This window comes from Argentina anserina, chromosome 1 (assembly GCF_933775445.1).
Source record: "Argentina anserina chromosome 1, drPotAnse1.1, whole genome shotgun sequence".
Lineage (NCBI taxonomy): Eukaryota > Viridiplantae > Streptophyta > Magnoliopsida > Rosales > Rosaceae > Argentina > Argentina anserina.
In genome coordinates this window covers 20,985,519-20,997,945 of record NC_065872.1, presented here as the reverse complement: position 1 = coordinate 20,997,945, position 12,427 = coordinate 20,985,519, and positions in this window count along the sequence as shown.

Sequence of the window (12,427 nt, the reverse complement as noted above, 5' to 3'; positions counted from 1 at the left end):
TCCTAGCTCAATCAGGAGTTCTAACACTTAGCACAATTTCATCATCAAATCATCTAAAATCGGAATAGCTCTACTTTAAACATACATATAACAAATATGAACCTAAAGCAACTAAATAAGAAGTAACAAAGCATAAGAATAGGGCATATATACATTAAGAACGTCACACTTTGTGCTCCTATCAAACACTCTCAAATTCAAAAGAAACTCGCATCAGAAAGCCGTACAGAAAGATACTCATACGAGAATTGAAAAGATACTCAAACGATAGAAAGATATTCAGATTGAAAGAAGCACACGCCCACACTGAAAACACACTCAAATTCAAAAGAAACTCGCATTAGAAAGCCGTACAGAAAGATACTTAAACTGTATTGAAAAGATACTCAAATAGGAAAAGATACTGAAACGATAGAAAGATACTCAGTCTGAAAGAAACCCACGCCCACATTGGAGACACTCTCAAATTCAAAAGAAACTCGCATCAGAAAGCCGTACAGAAAGATACTTATACAAGAATTGAAAAGATACTCAAATTGAAAAAGATACTCAAACAATAGAAAGATACTCAGTGTAAAAGAAACACACGCCCACACTGGAGACACTCTCAAATTCAAAAGAAACTCGCATTAGAAAGCCGTACAGAAAGATACTCAAACTGTATTGAAAAGATACTCAAATTAGAAAAGATACTCAAAGGATAGAAAGATACTCAGTGTGAAAGAAACACACGCCCACACTGGAGACACTCTCAAATTCAAAAGAAACTCGCATCAGAAAGCCGTAGAGAAAGATACTCATACGAGAATTGAAAAGATACTCAGATTGGAAGAATCACACGCCCACACTGAAAACAACTCAAATTCAAAAGAAACTCGCATTAGAAAGCCGTACAGAAAGATACTCAAACTGGAAAAGATACTCAAACGATAGAAAGATACTCAGATTGGAAGAATCACACGCCCACACTGAAAACACACTGAAATTCAAAAGAAACTCGCATTATAAAGCCGTACAGAAAGATACTCAAACTGTATTGAAAAGATACTCAAATTGGAAAAGATACTCAAACGATAGAAAGATACGTAGTGTGAAAGAAACACACGCCCACACTGAAAACACACTCAAATTCAAAAGAAACTCGCATCAGAAAGCCGTACATAAAGATACTCATACGAGAATAGAAAAGATACTCAAATTGGAAAAGATACTCAAACGATAGAAAGATACTCAGATTGAAAGAAACACACGCCCACACTAAAAACACACTCAAATTCAATAGAAACTCGCATCAGAAAGCCATACAGAAAGATACTCATACGAGCATTGAAAAGATACTCAAATTGGGAAAGATACTCAAACGATAGAAAGATACTCAGATTGAAAGAAACACACGCCCACATTGGAAACACTCTCAAATTCAAAAGAAACTCGCATCAGAAAGCCGTACAGAAAGATACTCATACGAGAATTGAAAAGATACTCAAACGATAGAAAGATATTCAGATTGAAAGAAGCACACGCCCACACTGAAAACACACTCAAATTCAAAAGAAACTCGCATTAGAAAGCCGTACAGAAAGATACTTAAACTGTATTGAAAAGATACTCAAATAGGAAAAGATACTGAAACGATAGAAAGATACTCAGTCTGAAAGAAACCCACGCCCACACTGGAGACACTCTCAAATTCAAAAGAAACTCGCATCAGAAAGCCGTACAGAAAGATACTTATACGAGAATTGAAAAGATACTCAAATTGGAAAAGATACTCAAACAATAGAAAGATACTCAGTGTGAAAGAAACACACGCCCACACTGGAGACACTCTCAAATTCAAAAGAAACTCGCATTAGAAAGCCGTACAGAAAGATACTCAAACTGTATTGAAAAGATACTCAAATTAGAAAAGATACTCAAAGGATAGAAAGATACTCAGTGTCAAAGAAACACACGCCCACACTGGAGACACTCTCAAATTCAAAAGAAACTCGCATCAGAAAGCCGTAGAGAAAGATACTCATACGAGAATTGAAAAGATACTCAGATTGGAAGAATCACACGCCCACACTGAAAACAACTCAAATTCAAAAGAAACTGGCATTAGAAAGCCGTACAGAAAGATACTCAAACTGTATTGAAAAGATACTCAAATTAGAAAAGATACTCAAAGGATAGAAAGATACTCAGTGTGAAAGAAACACACGCCCACACTGGAGACACTCTCAAATTCAAAAGAAACTTGCATCAGAAAGCCGTACAGAAAGATACTCATACGAGAATTGAAAAGATACTCAGATTGGAAGAATCACACGCCCACACTGAAAACAACTCAAATTCAAAAGAAACTCGCATTAGAAAGCCGTACAGAAAGATACTCAAACTGTATTGAAAAAATACTCAAATTGGAAAAGATACTCAAACGATAGAAAGATACTCAGTGTGAAAGAAACACACGCCCACACTGAAAACACACTCAAATTCAAAAGAAACTCGCATCAGAAAGCCGTACATAAAGATACTCATACGAGAATAGAAAAGATACTCAAATTGGAAAAAATACTCAAACGATAGAAAGATACTCAGATTGAAAGAAACACACGCCCACACTGAAAACACACTCAAATTCAATAGAAACTCGCATCAGAAAGCCATACAGAAAGATACTCATACGAGCATTGAAAAGATACTCAAATTGGGAAAGATACTCAAACGATAGAAAGATACTCAGATTGAAAGAAACACACGCCCACATTGGAAACACTCTCAAATTCAAAAGAAACTCGCATCAAAAAGCCGTACAAAAAGATACTCATACGAGAATTGAAAAGATACTCAAACAATAGAAAGATACTCAGATTGAAAGAAGCACACGCCCACACTGAAAACACACTCAAATTTAAAAGAAACTCGCATTAGAAAGCCGTACAGAAAGATACTTAAACTGTATTGAAAAGATACTCAAATTGGAAAAGATACTGAAACGATAGAAAGATACTCAGTCTGAAAGAAACCCACGCCCACACTGGAGACACTCTCAAATTCAAAAGAAACTCGCATCAGAAAGCCGTACAAAAAGATACTTATACGAGAATTGAAAAGATACTCAAATTGGAAAAGATACTCAAACAATAGAAAGATACTCAGTGTGAAAGAAACACACGCCCACACTGGAGACACTCTCAAATTCAAAAGAAACTCGCATTAGAAAGCCGTACAGAAAGATACTCAAACTGTATTGAAAAGATACTCAAATTAGAAAAGATACTCAAAGGATAGAAAGATACTCAGTGTGAAAGAAACACACGCCCACACTGGAGACACTCTCAAATTCAAAAGAAACTCGCATCAGAAAGCCGTACAGAAAGATACTCATACGAGAATTGAAAAGATACTCAGATTGGAAGAATCACACGCCCACACTGAAAACAACTCAAATTCAAAAGAAACTCGCATTAGAAAGCCGTACAGAAAGATACTCAAACTGGAAAAGATACTCAAACGATAGAAAGATACTCAGATTGGAACAATCACACGCCCACACTGAAAACACACTCAAATTCAAAAGAAACTCGCATTAGAAAGCCGTACAGAAAGATACTCAAACTGTATTAAAAAGATACCCAAACTGGAAAAGATACTCAAACGATAGAAAGATAATCAGTGTGAAAGAAACACACGCCCACACTGAAAACACACTCAAATTCAAAAGAAACTCACATTAGAAAGCCGTACAGAAAGATACTCAAACTGTATTGAAAAGATACTCAAATTAGAAAGGATACTCAAACGATAGAAAGATACTCAATGTGAAAGACACACACGCCCACACTGAAAACACACTCAAATTCAAAAGAAACTCGCATCAGAAAGCCGTACATAAAGATACTCATACGAGAATAGAAAAGATACTCAAATTGGAAAAGATACTCAAACGATAGAAAGATACTCAGATTGAAAGAAACACACGCCCACACTAAAAACACACTCAAATTCAATAGAAACTCGCATCAGAAAGCCATACAGAAAGATACTCATACGAGCATTGAAAAGATACTCAAATTGGGAAAGATACTCAAACGATAGAAAGATACTCAGATTGAAAGAAACACACGCCCACATTGGAAACACTCTCAAATTCAAAAGAAACTCGCATCAGAAAGCCGTACAGAAAGATACTCATACGAGAATTGAAAAGATACTCAAATTGGAAACGATACTGAAACGATAGAAAGATACTCAGATTGAAAGAAACACACGCCCACACTGGAAACATTCTTAAATTCAAAAGAAACTCGCATCAGAAAGCCGTACAGAAATATACTCATACGAGAATTGAAAAGATACTCAGATTGGAAGAATCAAACGCCCACACTGAAAACACACTCAAATTCAAAAGAAACTCGCATCAGAAAGCCGTACAAAAAGATACTCAAACTGTATTGAAAAGATACTCAAATTGGAAAAGATACTGAAACGATAGAAAGATACTCAGTGGGAAAGAAAGACACGCCCACATTAAAAACACACTCAAATTCAAAACAAACTCGCATCAGAAAGCCGTACAGAAAGATACTCAAACTGTATTGAAAAGATACTCAAATTGGAAAAGATACTGAAACGATAGAAAGATACTCAGTGGGAAAGAAACCCACGCCCACACTGGAGACACTCTCAAATTCAAAAGAAACTCGCATCAGAAAGCCGTACAGAGAGATACTCATACGAGAATTGAAAAGATACTCAAATTGGAAACGATACTGAAATGATAGAAAGGTACTCAGTGGGAAAGAAAGACACGCCCACATTAAAAACACACTCAAATTCAAAACAAACTCGGATCAGAAAGCCGTACAGAAAGATACTCATACGAGAATTGAATAGATTCTGAAATTGGAAAAGATACTCAGTATGAAAGAAACCTACGCCCACACTGGAGACACTCTCAAATTCAAAACAAACTCGCATCAGAAAGCCGTACAGAATGATACTCATACGAGAATTGAAAAGATACTCAAATTGGAAAAGATACTCAAACGATAGAAAGATACTCAGTGGGAAAGAAAGACACGCCCACATTAAAAACACACTCAAATTCAAAACAAACTCGCATCAGAAGGCCGTACAGAAAGATACTGATATGAGAATTGAAAAGATTCTTAAATTGGAAAACATACTCAAACGATAGAAAGATACTCAGTGTGAAAGAAACACACGCCCACACTGGAAACACTCTCAAATTCAAAAGAAACTCGCATCAGAAAGCCGTACAGAAAGATACTCATACGAGAATTGAAAAGATACTCAGATTGGAAGAATCAAACGCCCACACTAAAAACACACTCAAATTCAAAAGAAACTCGCATTAGAAAGCCGTACAGAAAGATACTCAAACTGTATTGAAAAGATACTCAAATTGGAAAAGATACTCAAACGATAGAAAGATACTCAGTGTGAAAGAAACACAGACCCACCCTGGAGACACTCCCAAATTCAAAAGAAATTCGCATTAGAAAGCCGTACAGAAAGATACTCAAACTGTATTGAAAAGATACTCAAATTGGAAAAGATACTCAAACGATAGAAAGATACTCAGTGTGAAAGAAACACACACCCACCCTGGAGACACTCCCAAATTCAAAAGAAACTCGCATCAGAAAGCCGTACAGAAAGATACTCATACGAGAATTGAAAAGATACTCAAATTGGAAAAGATACTCAAACGATAGAAAGATACTCAAACGATAGAAAGATACTCAGATTGAAAAGAAACTCGCATCAGAAAGCCGTACATAAAGATACTCATACGAGAATAGAAAAGATACTTAAATTGGAAAAGATACTCAAACGATAGAAAGATACTCATATTGAAAGAAACACACGCCCACACTGAAAACACACTGAAATTCAAAAGAAACTCGCATTAGAAAGCCGTACAGAAAGATACTCAAACTGTATTGAAAAGATACTAAAATTGGTAAAGATACTCAAACAATAGAAACATACTCGGTGTGAAAGAAACACACGCCCACACTGGAAACACTCTCAAATTCAAAAGAAACTCGCATTAGAAAGGCGTACAGAAAGGTACTCATACGAGAATTGAAAAGATACTGAAATCGGAAAAGATACTCAAACGATAGAAAGATACTCAGATTGAAAGAAACAAACGCCCACACTGAAAACACACTCAAATACAAAACAAACTCGCATTAGAAAGCCGTACAGAAAGATACTCAAACTGTATTGAAAAGATACTCAAATTGGAAAAGATACTGAAATGATAGAAAGGTACTCAGTGGGAAAGAAAGACACGCCCACATTAAAAACACACTCAAATTAAAAACAAACTCGGATCAGAAAGCCGTACAGAAAGATACTCATACGAGAATTGAAAAGATTCTGAAATTGGAAAAGATACTCAGTATGAAAGAAACCTACGCCCACACTGGAGACACTCGCAAATTCAAAAGAAACTCGCATCAGAAAGCCGTACAGAATGATACTCATACGAGAATTGAAAAGATACTCAAATTGGAAAAGATACTCAAACGATAGAAAGATACTCAGTGGGAAAGAAAGACACGCCCACATTAAAAACACACTCAAATTCAAAACAAACTCGCTTCAGAAGGCCGTACAGAAAGATATTGATATGAGAATTGAAAAGATTCTTAAATTGGAAAACATACTCAAACGATAGAAAGATACTCAGTGTGAAAGAAACACACGCCCACACTGGAAACACTCTCAAATTCAAAAGAAACTCGCATCAGAAAGCCGTACAGAAAGATACTCATACGAGAATTGAAAAGATACTCAGATTGGAAGAATCAAACGCCCACACTGAAAACACACTCAAATTCAAAAGAAACTCGCATTAGAAAGCCGTACAGAAAGATACTCAAACTGTATTGAAAAGATACTCAAATTGGAAAAGATACTCAAATGATAGAAAGATACTCAGATTGAAAGAAACACACGCCCACACTGAAAACACACTCAAATTCAATAGAAACTCGCATTAGAAAGCCGTACAGAAAGATACTCAAACTGTATTGAAAAGATACTCAAATTGGAAAAGATACTCAAATGATAGAAAGATACTCAGATTGAAAGAAACACACGCCCACACTGAAAACACTCTCAAATTCAAAAGAAACTCGCATTAGAAAGCCGTACAGAAAGATACTCAAACTGTATTGAAAACATACTCAAATTGGTAAAGATACTCAAACGATAGAAAGATACTCGGTGTGAAAGAAACACACGCCCACACTGGAAACACTTTCAAATTCAAAAGAAACTCGCATCAGAAAGCCGTACAGAAAGATACTCATCTGAGAATAGAAAAGATACTCAAATTGGAAACGATACTCAAACTATAGAAAGATACTCAGTATGAAAGAAACCCACGCCCACACTGGAGACACTCTCAAATTCAAAAGAAACTCGCATCAGAAAGCCGTACAGAAACATACTCATACGAGAATTGAAAAGATACTCAAATTGGAAACGATACTGAAACGATAGAAAGATACTCAGATTGAAAGAAACACACGCCCACACTGAAAACACTCTCAAATACAAAACAAACTCGCATTAGAAAGCCGTACAGAAAGATACTCAAACTGTATTGAAAAGATACTCAAATTGGAAAAGATACTGAAATGATAGAAAGATACTCAGTGGGAAAGAAAGACACGCCCACATTAAAAACACACTCAAATTAAAAACAAACTCGGATCAGAAAGCCGTACAGAAAGATACTCATACGAGAATTGAAAAGATTCTGAAATTGGAAAAGATACTCAGTATGAAAGAAACCTACGCCCACACTGGAGACACTCTCAAATTCAAAAGAAACTCGCATCAGAAAGCCGTACAGAATGATACTCATACGAGAATTGAAAAGATACTCAAATTGGAAAAGATACTCAAACGATAGAAAGATACTCAGTGGGAAAGAAAGACACGCCCACATTAAAAACACACTCAAATTCAAAACAAACTCGCTTCAGAAGGCCGTACAGAAAGATATTGATATGAGAATTGAAAAGATTCTTAAATTGGAAAACATACTCAAACGATAGAAAGATACTCAGTGTGAAAGAAACACACGCCCACACTGGAAACACTCTCAAATTCAAAAGAAACTCGCATCAGAAAGCCGTACAGAAAGATACTCATACGAGAATTGAAAAGATACTCAGATTGGAAGAATCAAACGCCCACACTGAAAACACACTCAAATTCAAAAGAAACTCGCATTAGAAAGCCGTACAGAAAGATACTCAAACTGTATTGAAAAGATACTCAAATTGGAAAAGATACTCAAACGATAGAAAGATACTCAGTGTGAAAGAAACACAGACCCACCCTGGAGACACTCCCAAATTCAAAAGAAATTCGCATTAGAAAGCCGTACAGAAAGATACTCAAACTGTATTGAAAAGATACTCAAATCGGAAAAGATACTCAAACGATAGAAAGATACTCAGTGTGAAAGAAACACACACCCACCCTGGAGACACTCTCAAATTAAAAAGAAACTCGCATCAGAAAGCCGTACAGAAAGATACTCATACGAGAATTGAAAAGATACTCAAATTGGAAATGATACTCAAACGATAGAAAGATACTCAAACGATAGAAAGATACTCAGATTGAAAAGAAACTCGCATAAGAAAGCCGTACATAAAGATACTCATACGAGAATAGAAAAGATACTCAAATTGGAAAAGATACTCAAACGATAGAAAGATACTCATATTAAAAGAAACACATGCCCACACTGAAAACACACTGAAATTCAAAAGAAACTCGCATTAGAAAGCCGTACAGAAAGATACTCAAACTGTATTGAAAAGATCTGAAATTGGTAAAGATACTCAAACAATAGAAACATACTCGGTGTGAAAGAAACACACGCCGACACTGGAAACACTCTCAAATTCAAAAGAAACTCGCATTCGAAAGGCGTACAGAAAGGTACTCATACGAGAATTGAAAAGATACTGAAATCGGAAAAGATACTCAAACGATAGAAAGATACTCAGATTGAACGAAACCCACGCCCACACTGAAAACACACTCAAATACAAAACAAACTCGCATTAGAAAGCCGTACAGAAAGATACTCAAACTGTTTTGAAAAGATACTCAAATTGGAAAAGATACTGAAATGATAGAAAGGTACTCAGTGGGAAAGAAAGACACGCCCACATTAAAAACACACTCAAATTCAAAACAAACTCGGATCAGAAAGCCGTACAGAAAGATACTCATACGAGAATTGCAAAGATTCTGAAATTGGAAAAGATACTCAGTATGAAAGAAACCTACGCCCACACTGGAGACACTCTCAAATTCAAAAGAAACTCGCATTAGAAAGCCGTACAGAAAGATACTGATATGAGAATTGAAAAGATTCTTAAATTGGAAAACATACTCAAACGATAGAAAGATACTCAGTGTGAAAGAAACACACGCCCACACTGGAAACACTCTCAAATTCAAAAGAAACTCGCATCAGAAAGCCGTACAGAAAGATACTCATACGAGAATTGAAAAGATACTCAGATTGGAAGAATCAAACGCCCACACTGAAAACAGACTCAAATTCAAAAGAAACTCGCATTAGAAAGCCGTACAGAAAGATACTCAAACTGTATTGAAAAGATACTCAAATTGGAAAAGATACTCAAATGATAGAAAGATACTCAGATTGAAAGAAACACACGCCCACACAGAAAACACACTCAAATTCAAAAGAAACTCGCATTAGAAAGCCGTACAGAAAGATACTCAAACTGTATTGAAAAGATACTCAAATTAGAAAAGATACTCAAAGGATAGAAAGATATTCAGTGTGAAAGAAACCCACGCCCACACTGGAGACACTCTCCAATTTAAAATAAACTCGCATCAGAAAGCCGTACAACAAGATACTCCTACGAGAATTGAAAAGATACTCAAATTGGAAAAGATACTGAAACGATAGAAAGATACTCAGATTGAAAGAAACACACGCCCACACTGAAAACACACTCAAATTCAAAAGAAACTCGCATTAGAAAGCCGTACAGAAAGATACTCAAACTGTATTGAAAAGATACTCAAATTGGAAAAGATACTCAAACGATAGAAAGATACTCAGTGTGAAAGAAACACACGCCCACACTGAAAACACACTCAATTTCAAAAGAAACTCGCATCAGAAAGCCGTACAGAAAGATACTCATACGAGAATTGAAAAGATACTCAAATTGGAAACGATACTGAAACGATAGAAAGATACTCAGATTGAAAGAAACACACGCCCACACTGAAAACACACTCAAATTCAAAACAAACTCGCATCAGAAAGCCGTACAGAAAGATACACATACGAGAATTGAAAAGATACTCAAATTGGAAAAGATACTGAAACGATAGAAAGATACTCAGATTGAAAGAAACACACGCCCATACTGAAAACACACTCAAATTCAAAAGAAACTCGCATCAGAAAGCCGTACAGAAAGATACTCAAACTGTATTGAAAAGATACTCAAATTAGAAAAGATACTGAAACGATAGAAAGATACTCAGTGGGAAAGAAAGACACGCCCACATTAAAAACACACTCAAATTCAAAACAAACTCGCATCAGAAAGCCGTACAGAAAGATACTCATACGAGAATTGAAAAGATTCTGAAATTGGAAAAGATACTCAAACAATAGAAAGATACTCAGTATGAAAGAAACCCACGCCCACACTGGAGACACTCTCAAATTCAAAAGAAACTCGCATCAGAAAGCCGTACAGAAAGATACTCATACGAGAATTGAAAAGATACTCAAATTGGAAACGATACTGAAACGATAGAAAGATACTCAGATTGAAAGAAACACACGCCCACACTGGAAACATTCTTAAATTCAAAAGAAACTCGCATCAGAAAGCCGTACAGAAATATACTCATACGAGAATTGAAAAGATACTCAGATTGGAAGAATCAAACGCCCACACTGAAAACACACTCAAATTCAAAAGAAACTCGCATCAGAAAGCCGTACAAAAAGATACTCAAACTGTATTGAAAAGATACTCAAATTGGAAAAGATACTGAAACGATAGAAAGATACTCAGTGGGAAAGAAAGACACGCCCACATTAAAAACACACTCAAATTCAAAACAAACTCGCATCAGAAAGCCGTACAGAAAGATACTCAAACTGTATTGAAAAGATACTCAAATTGGAAAAGATACTGAAACGATAGAAAGATACTCAGTGGGAAAGAAACCCACGCCCACACTGGAGACACTCTTAAATTCAAAAGAAACTCGCATCAGAAAGCCGTACAGAAAGATACTCATACGAGAATTGAAAAGATACTCAAATTGGAAACGATACTGAAACGATAGAAAGATACTCAGATTGAAAGAAACACACGCCCACACTGAAAACACACTCAAATTCAAAACAAACTCGCATCAGAAAGCCGTACAGAAAGATACACATACGAGAATTGAAAAGATACTCAAATTGGAAACGATACTGAAACGATAGAAAGATACTGAGATTGAAAGAAACACACGCCCACACTGGAAACATTCTCAAATTCAAAAGAAACTCGCATCAGAAAGCCGTACATAAAGATACTCATACGAGAATAGAAAAGATACTCAAATTGGAAAAGATACTCAAACGATAGAAAGATACTCATATTGAAAGAATCACACGCCCACACTGAAAACACAATGAAATTCAAAAGAAACTCGCATTAGAAAGCCGTACAGAAAGATACTCAAACTGTATTGAAAAGATACTCAAATTGGGAAAGATACTCAAAGAATAGAAAGATACTCAGTGTGAAAGAAACACACGCCCACACTGGAGAGACTTTCAAATTTAAAAGAAACTCGCATCAGAAAGCCAAACAGAAAGATACTCATACGAGAATTGAAAACATACTCAAATTGGAAAAGATACTCAAACGATAGAAAGATACTCAGATTGAAAGAAACACACGCCCACACTGAAAACACACTCAAATTCAAAACAAACTCGCATCAGAAAGCCGTACAGAAAGATACTCAAACTGTATTGAAAAGATACTCAAATTGGAAAAGATACTGAAACGATAGAAAGATACTCAGTGGGAAAGAAAGACACGTCGACATTAAAAACACACTCAAATTCAAAACAAACTCAGATCAGAAAGCCGTACAAAAAGATACTCATACGAGAATTGAAAAGATTCTGAAATTGGAAAAGATACTCAAACAATAGAAAGATACTCAGTATGAAAGAAACCCACGCCCAGACTGGAGACACTCTCAAATTCAAAAGAAACTCGCATCAGAAAGCCGTACAGAAAGATATTTATACGAGAATTGAAAAAATACTCAAATTGGAAAAGATACTCAAACGATAGAA